The sequence below is a fragment of the Nannospalax galili genome, unplaced genomic scaffold (genome assembly GCF_000622305.1).
Source record: "Nannospalax galili isolate Female #2095 unplaced genomic scaffold, S.galili_v1.0 scaffold318, whole genome shotgun sequence".
In the NCBI taxonomy this organism is placed as follows: Eukaryota; Metazoa; Chordata; class Mammalia; order Rodentia; family Spalacidae; genus Nannospalax; species Nannospalax galili.
The window spans coordinates 4,784,227-4,793,467 of record NW_008341889.1 but is presented as its reverse complement, the minus strand read 5'-3'; the positions used below and the strand labels follow the sequence as shown (position 1 = coordinate 4,793,467).

At 39.5% G+C, this 9,241-nt stretch overlaps 1 protein-coding gene across 4 annotated transcripts in view; it reads left to right on the top strand.

Moving 5' to 3' along the window:
• Positions 1-9,241, top strand: part of Fryl (FRY like transcription coactivator) — a 269,494-nt gene that overhangs the window by 89,175 nt on the left and 171,078 nt on the right. For all 4 annotated transcript variants that reach the window (XM_029565713.1, XM_029565714.1, XM_029565711.1 and 1 more), the window contains exon 3: positions 1,611-1,734. The gene's annotated coding sequence lies outside the window, so the exon portion shown is untranslated. The remainder of the gene's footprint in view (positions 1-1,610; positions 1,735-9,241) is intronic.

Below are 9,241 nucleotides of genomic sequence, written 5' to 3'. Positions count from 1 at the left end.
CTAACTGATATGGATTATGAAGTGTGATGGATTTTTTTTTTTTTTAAATGGGGCCTTGAAGGTTTGGGCTTTGCTATGATTTTGTTGACTATGCTTCTAAGCAAATGGAATGATTTATTTTTATAATTTGATTAACAAAATTTCAAATGGAGAGTTTTAACTATCAAAGGTAGTATTCCAGGTTAGCCCTTTCTGTTGGGTTGGTTATTAATTTTATTAAGAAGAAAAAAAATAAATTAGTTATGATTTAAAATGAGGCTGATTTGAGTTCCAAAAACATTAAATAATGGGCCTATGGAGCTGTTGAAAAATAACCAAGACCTTCAGACCTTCAGTGTTAATAACCCTGGAATGTGCACATCTCCTGGGAGTCCTTAGAAACAGTACAGGACAACTCCTGCAGTTCCTGGTTTCATTTTTAGCGACTTCAGAAGAGTTGGAGATATATACATAGTTCATAGTCCACAATCTCATCAGTTATCATTAGATTTTAAAAAATACATATCCTGGGGTTGGAGAGATAACTCAGTGGTTGAGAGCACTGACTGATCTTGCAAAAGACCTGGGTTTGAATCCCAGCACCTACATGGCAGCCAACAACCATCTGTAACTCCAGTTCCAGGGGATCCAATGCCTCCTTCTGTCCTCCTCAGGCATTGCAATACATGGGTGCACTTACATACATGCAGGCAATATACACGTACACATTAAAAAAAAAAAAAAAGTTTGCCAGGTATGGTGGTGTATGCCTTTAATCCCAGCACTCGGGGAGGCAGAGGCAGGCAGATTTCTGTGAGTTCAAGGCCAGCCTAGTCTACATAGGGAATTCCAGGCCAGCTGGGGCTACAGGGAGACCCTGTCTCAAAAAGACCAAAAAAAAAAAATAAAATAAAATAAAGAATGCACATCCCAGATTATCTGAAGGTAGTATAAATGTTATGCCTCACGGATACATGAACTATTTTGCAATTGCATGTTTTATTAATATAGTAAACATGTTACTGAATAAAATATTGGTGTCAGTCATTGGTTTATAAAAGTATCACCTATGACAAAGAATGGCAGAGGACATGTATAGATTAAAACAGATATAAGGGATACAATTACGATTATCTGGATTCTGTTCAAGAATTAAAACAGATGGTTTAAAAGAACTTGGATATTTAAGCAATGATTGGTAATTGATGGTATAGTGAAATTATTAACATTATTATTAATATATTGTAGGTGTTCTAGTGGATTGACTTGTGTTGGGAAAGTCTCTGTTTTTGAGAGGTGCATGCTGAATTATCTGCAGATGAAATGCTCAGATGTCTGCAATTTTGATTCAGAATAACCCAGGGTGGTGGGGTATGAAGCTCTAAATGAGACATGGTATGCCATCAATTAATTGTTGCAGCTTAGAATAATGGGGGGGGGGTGCTTCATGATACCATTCTCTATTTTACACTGGTTGGAAATTTTTCAAAGAAAAGTCATATACCATGATTGGAGAATAATAGCAGCTCTTGGTAAGTGATTTGTAATCAGAAATAAAGGTTTATATGAGTTAACACAAAACTGTTCTCATAAACATCTCTGATGGGCAAATGTATTTTGTTTTTCTTCAGAGACGAAGCCATTTATTTGAATCTGGGTGATTAACTCTAAATGCTTAATTCTCCAAACTGCTTGAGAGTGACACAGGATTAGAAGCTCCATGTCACCACCAAGAAATTAGTCTGGAGTCAAGTGGTAAGGAACATAGTAAATACTCTAATGGTTATAAAGACTAAGATCTAAAAACATTTCTACGTGCTGTATTTTAGCTTCCAGCTTTGATTCCAGTTTCTGGGTTTGTTGTTTCCATCACTGTATTGAAATACCTGAGATAATAAATTTACTAGGGGAAATGGTTTATTTTGGCTCATAGTTTTGGAAGCTGATCTGTGACTAAACTGGCTCATTGTTTGAGGCCTGTGGTCAGGAAGCAAAAGAGAGGGGAAAGGGGGCCTGAGATCCCACAATCCCCTTCAGGTAATAGTATTACCTATTAATAATAAGTTAGAGACCAAACCTTGGATATGTAGGCCATCAGAAGATACTAAAATGTGAACAATAGCATGTTTATAAAGATACGATAATTACCCCAAGTGTTTAGAAATACTAACAAGTAAACAATTTTAATGGCCTTTTCTTCTCAGACAGAAATAGATACAGTTTTGCCACTGGAATATTATGCTTTCCCCTGCTGTGTGTCTCAGGGTGGGTTCTTAGCAAGTTGATGGCACAGTTCCTAGGGTGCATATTAGGGATCAGCACCTGTAAAGCCAGGGGTGGGCTAGGAAGTTGATTGGGCAGAGCTGAAGGCTTTGGGCTACCCTGCAGGAGGAATTGTGGCTGTGAACATTGGTTCCCCTTCTTACATAGTGGGCTTCTTGGAGATGGTGGCAAATCTCGGTGCCTTTGTACCCTGTACAGTTGATGGCACAGTTCCTAGGGTGCATATTAGGGATCAGCACCTGTAAAGCCAGGGGTGGGCTAGGAAGTTGATTGGGCAGAGCTGAAGGCTTTGGGCTACCCTGCAGGAGGAATTGTGGCTGTGAACATTGGTTCCCCTTCTTACATAGTGGGCTTCTTGGAGATGGTGGCAAATCTCGGTGCCTTTGTACCCTGTACAAATATTAAGAAGTTGGCATTCAGTACCCTATACTACACAGACCTACTGGGTGCAAAAGGCCCAAGATTTACCCAGACCAGTTTGCAGGTCTTCTCAAATAATCTGGGTTGACTCACCTTGACCCAAATAAATCCTGTACTTTCCACATCTAGGTCTTTCCTCCTGCCTTCCCACTGCCAGCAATGTGCAATGTTGTTCTGTCTTTTCCATGAAACTGTCCTGATCATAGCTTGTACCTGTGACACCTTACCAACCATTCTCTTTCAGGGATTTCAGAGCCTGCTTTTGTTCACCTAACAGTATGTATCACACTCAACCTTAAGTGATATGTATACTTTGTATCCTTACAATTAGAATGCAGTAACCCCAGGGGCTGGAGAGATGGCTCAGTGGTTAAAAAACACTGGCTATTCTTGCAGAAGACCTGGGTTCGAATTCCAGCACCCACATGGCAGCGAGCAATTGTCCGTAACTCCAGTCCCAGGGGATCCAACGGCCTCTTCTGACCTCCGTGGGCATTCCACAATACAGGCGCACTTACCTACATGCAGGCAATATACACATATACATAAAATAAAAATAATATTTTCAGGCTGAAGAGATGGCTCAGCAGCTAAGAGCACTAGCTGCTCTTGCAGAGGATCTGGGTTTGATTCCCAGCATGAATGTGGCAGCTAACAACCATTCATAACTCTTGTTCCAGGGGAATCTGACACCCTCTTCTGACTTCCACGGGCATTGTATGACATGGGTGCGCTTACATGCATGCAGGCAATGCATTGCACTCATGAAGTTATAATAAAAATAATAAATAAAATATTAAAAAATATTAATAAGTTGTTCAGCGCCTGTCCAGGTTGCACATGCCTTTAATCCCAGCACTAGGGAAGCAGAGGCAGGTGATCTCTGAGTTCAAGGCCAGTCTGGTCTACATAATGAGTTCCAGGTCAGCTGTGACTACAGGGAGACCCGGTCTCAAAAAAAATGTTCAGCAAATACTTGGGGGTTGCAGGAAGTCTGGAAAAAGTCTCTCCTCCAACTCAGGGTCTTCACCCTTCAGTGCCTCAGCCCTTTCCTTTCTGCATTGTGAAAATACAGTTTAGGGTTAAATAGCGCAGCAGGCTGTCCTGTGTATCATGAATAAACAGTGAAAGCAACTTCCTGTCTGTAATTAGCACGTGTTTTCATGCCACTATGTTGCCCGGTTCCTTAGATAAGAACCTGCCAAGGGGCCCAGGGCAGACAGCTGCCTTGTAAAGTCCCTGAGATCACATTCATGAAGAGTGCTTCCTCCAGGCAGGGCGAACTTTGAGGGCAGTGATCATACAGCCGTGGTTCTGATTTTTTTTTTTTTAATTTGTGGCGATTTGGTTGATTGGATATTAATTTTGTTCCTTTGGGGCTCAGAGGAACCAGTGAGAAGAAAATACGCTTCATTTTTTTAAAAGCTGGTGGTTTTTCTATTTGATGCAATACTGCCTTAGGGAAAGAAGCTTAAGTCTTTTCCTTCTCTGTTTTTTTTAAACTTAGACAGAATCATATCCCCTCACCCCCACCCCACCCGACCCCACCTCTACCTTGGAGACCCAGTCTCATGTATCTCAGGTTGGCCTCAAATTTACTACATACCTGAGGATGACTTTGAATTTCTGATCCTTCACCTGAGTACTAAGATTTAGAGATTTGCCACCATGCCTAGTTTATGGGTGCTGGGGATGGAACTCAGGATTTCATCCATACCAGGCAAGCACTCTACCAACCGAGCTGTACTCCAGCCTCCTAGTCAGAATTTGCCTTAACCTTTTAAATATTCTTGGAGACTTAATACTAACTTAAGGCTTTACTGTAAAGGACTCTCAAATAGTACATTTTCTTTCTTTTACTTTAGTGTTGTGTGTATGTGTGTGTTACAGGTGGTTGCAAACCTTCTGATGTGGGTACTGGGAACCTACATTGGGTCCTGTAGAGGAATAGGGAGTGCTTTTAACCAATGTGCCATCTCATCACTCCCTCCCCCCCATCATATCTTTTCAATGATTGAAATAAAGAATAGTTGACTTCATAAGTTATATGGTGGGAGAATAAGGATGGACACTAAGTGATGCAGAACCAGATGTTTACTTGCTTTTCTATGACCATTTTTTCCTGATCTGTATAGGGACAATTTTGCTTCATTATTAGAAATGTTATATATACAGTTTTTCATGTCTGAGTGTTAGAAGAAAGCGAGTTTGATTTTTTAAGTTATTAAAATGTGTGACCTTAAAGCTACAAATAAGATTACTTCATTAGAAATGTTATGTTTACATAGTTTTTTCATGTTTGAGTATTAGAAGAAAGTGAATTTGGTTTTAAGTTATTAAAATGTGTGACCTTTGAAGTTACAGATAAGACTACTTAGGGTGTTTCGGCCTTGTGCTCCTTTTGTTTATTACTGACCTTGCTCACCTAGACCCCCACCATGCGGCAGGCATCCTTTCTCTGGGTTCTTTTGTTAGACATTTAGGTAATATTAGGATCTGTTCCTTTGCTGTTTTATGGTATTGAATAGAATGTAAAGTTATTTTGAAAACAAATTATATAATGCTGATTGACCACATTTGTTGAATTTTGATATTTATGTTTCAGATCCATCTATTTTATCACTTTTGATAACTTTGTAGGGTATCCACTACTGTTAAATGTGACAAATCAAAAGAGGGAAGGATTTGTGTGTGTGTATATGTGTGCTTAAAAGTATTATACTTTGTTGACTCCTCTTTGTGTTCTGTGTAATTTGTTCCTGGGATTATTAGTGAATTTTCAAAATGACAGTTATCTTTTGAGTACAAGTTAGTGTTTCACACTTAAGCGCTGTAGTTTATTTGAAAGAAAGATAGACCACAGAACAAAGTAAATTTATCTTTACCCTAGAACAGTAAAGGTTTTCAAAGTCTAAATGTTAAACTCGATCAATGCTAAGCATTTTATGGCCTCAGTATTGCAGTTAACACCCATCACAGTCGTGTAGGTATATATGAACTCCCCGGACTGGAACGGTTTGACTTGTTATCAGCACAAACAGTAACGACCTAAACAAATCAGCTTCCAAACAGCTGGTGGTTGACCTGCTGGGCTCTAGCACCGCCTAATCTCACATGACGACTCTGCTCTTTGCCACAGATAGTATACCTTAACTGCTCATCAAGGAAGTTGGTCCAGGCACCTCTTTGTGTGTTTCTGGGTCTAGTAATGTAGAAGGACCTGGAAGATGGAATTTTTAAAGAGAGTCGTTCCTCCTGGTCTTTCGGGAGACATGGTTTTGGATACTAGAGATAAGATTCAAGGAAGTTCCCCAATACTGCTTAAGCTACGACGTTTGAGTTCACTTTCTGAGAGGACAGTAGATCACCCAGGCCGGAATAGGTTGTGTGGAAATCTCGATGACAGATGTCAGCATCAACAACTAGGTAAAGTAAAAATGCCTTGCTTTTCAGTCCTTTCAAAATGTATTCCAAGAAAATAAAATTATTTTTACAAGTAAGAATTTAAATATTAAAAATGTGTAATAAGGTAATTATTTTTTACTTTAGCTTTTGAACATTTAAAATTTTGTTTTGATTTAAAGGGGGAAGCGTATGGTATAAAATAGTACAAAATCATTAAGGCTGATAATATTACTGAAAGTGTTTGAGAAATATTCTGATAAGGAAGTATTAGTGAAAAATGTTATTAAAATCCATAGGATATGAAGATTAAAAAAAATAAGAGACTGAGTTTTATCTATCACTAGAAAATGACATTTTTTTTTCTTTAAAAATCCTGCCTTGGGGCTGGAGAGATGGCTTAGCAGTTGAGAACACTGGCTGTTCTTACAGAAGACCCAGGTTCGAATCCCAGCACCCACATGGCAGCTAACAACTGTCCGTAACTCCGTTCCAGGGGATCCGACAGCCTCTTCTGTCCTCTGTGGGCATTGCACAACACGGGTACACTTACCTTCATGCAGGCAATGCATATGTACACATAAAATAAAATAAAAAATAATAAATAAAATATTTTTTAAAAGATAAAAAAATCCTGCCTTGTTTTGTTCTAAGGATAGTAAATATTTGGGTAGGGTGTATCTCAAGCAGTAGAGGGCTGACATAGTGTGTGGAAAGCCCAATGTTTGATTCCTAGCAATCTGAAAGGAAAAAGAAAAGCCTTTGTATATACAAGAATTGCTTTACATCAGAGTACTTTTGTTACAAAAATCAATTTTGCACTTAACAATTGGCAAATGGAAAGATGCTTTGTTTAAAATTTCTGATTCAGGTACTTTTATACATTTTTGTGAGAAGAGTTTAGGATATAACCTTATTTCCTGATGGTCCTGATGCTTGCTTTTCCATCTACTGCATCATTGATTTCTTTCTGTCTCATTTAAAATAGTCTCTACTGTGTGGATACAGTGATAGACTTGGTTAATCTTTTATTCATGAACATGAATAAAATTTACAGTGACTTTAACTTTTAGTTGCTAAAATATTACATAATCATTCATTTATATATCAGTTCATATCTTTGGATGATTGCCTCTTAGTATAAATTTCTGTGTGCCTTTTTCCTCTTTTTTTTTTTTGGTTTTGAGACAGGAGTGTAATGTATAGCCCTGACTGGCCTGGAGCTTGCTATGTAGACCAGGCTGGCCTCAAGCTTACAGAGCTGCACCTTCCTCTGCTTCTTGTGCTGAGATTAAAGTGTGTACTCTTACACTGGGCTCTATGTACTTTTAAAATTTGGGCAGATATTGCTGTTAGCTTTAAAGCTGTTCTGAAATCTTTAAAGCTGTTCTGAAAGGAAGATCCCAAGGCAGGATATGAGAGTTTCTCTTTGTATTCTTCTCAATGCTATTTTATGTTATTTTAAAAGGGCAGATGGGCTTGGTGGTGCACGCCTTTAATCCCAGCACTAGGGAGGCAGAGGCAGGTGGATCTCTGTGAGTTGAAGACCAGTCTGGTCCACATAGTGAGTTATAGGCCAGCTGAGGCTACATTGAGACCCTGTCTCAAAAAGGTCCCCCCCCCAAAAAAACAAAAAAAAAACCCAACTGTGCAGATGTATTTTTGAGAAATCATAATTTCTACTCTAAATACATCAGTTGTGTAAAAGAATAAAGGTGCTTTTAAATTTTAAAACGAAATATATCTTGAGGCATAGAGGCCTGGGATTGGAGGGTCAGGACTCCTAACTCGTCCTTGCTTTCTGCAGGTTAGAGGTCCTCGTGGGCTACATTAGACCCTATCTCCAAACAAACAAGTTAGAGTCTTCCTCTTTAAGAACTGGCTTTAGCTCAAGGATTCCTCACACAATGCAGCAATCCAAAATGTATATTGACATCTACAACCTATTGGTATTAGAAGTTACCTGTTTTGATGTTCCTTAAGTTTCTGGTAGTGAGATGGAGATGAGGCCACTGAGGGCTACCTTTTTTTGTGGTGTTTATTTGAGACAGGGTCTCCCTGCAGCCCCAGTTGGCCTGGAACTCACTATGTAGACTAGGCTGGCCTCGATCTCACAGAGATCCGCCTGCCTCTGCCTTTAGATATGTCAAGTATTAGAGATTTACCTTTTCTTCTTTCCCTTTCAGTCTTGAGCCATGTAAGTTATGCCTTCTTATGTGCCACATCTGATATGATTGAAGGTGGTGTTTAAATGTAGTATGATATGCCCATTTATATGGCTCCTTTTGTTTCTGAACTTGGTCTGTTTTTGGTTCTTCAAACTGTCACACTCAATTGTAGCATATACGTTACAAAGCATAATAATCGGATTTTTGTAATTTATATTAAGTTAAATAAGGATTATGCTAGTAATATTTTGGTTTAAAAACTTTTATTGTGGGGCTGGAGAGATGGCTTAGCGGTTAAGAACACTGGTTGTTCTTGCAGAAGACCCGGGTTCATATCCCAGCACCCACATGGCAGCTAACAACTGTCCATAACTCCAGTTCCAGGAGAGCCAACAGTCTCTTCTGTCCTCCGTGCACATTGCACGACATGGGTGCACTTACCTACATGCAGGCAATACACACATACACATAAAATAAATAAAACATTTAAAAAACTTTTATTGTGTCTAGGGGTACATGCAGAGGTCAGAGACCTGTGGCGGTCCTCTCCCCTTCTACCTGCACATGTCTTACAGGGATTGGGCAAGTGTCATTACCTGCTGAGCCATCTCCCTAGACCCAGTTTAAAGATTTTTTATTTATTATGATTATTGTGTGTTTGTAATATGTGGGTATGCTCCAGGGCCTGCTCACGAGGTCAGAGGACAACTTTTGGGAGTTGGTTCTCTTCCACTGTGGGACCTGGGATTTTAATTCAGGTCATCAGGTTTATGTGGGAGCACTTTTACCTACTGAGCCATCTCACTGGCCCTTTTTTTGTTGTTGTTTATTTGTTTGAAAAAATAATGATAAAATTACATTCCTTCCCCTCCTCCCTCCCTCCTTCTTTCCTCTCCTCCCTCCTCCCTTCCTCCTTTCCCCTTCCTCCCCTCCTCCCTTCCTCCTTTCCCTTCCTCCTTTCCCTCCCTCCCTCCCTCCCTCTTCCTTCC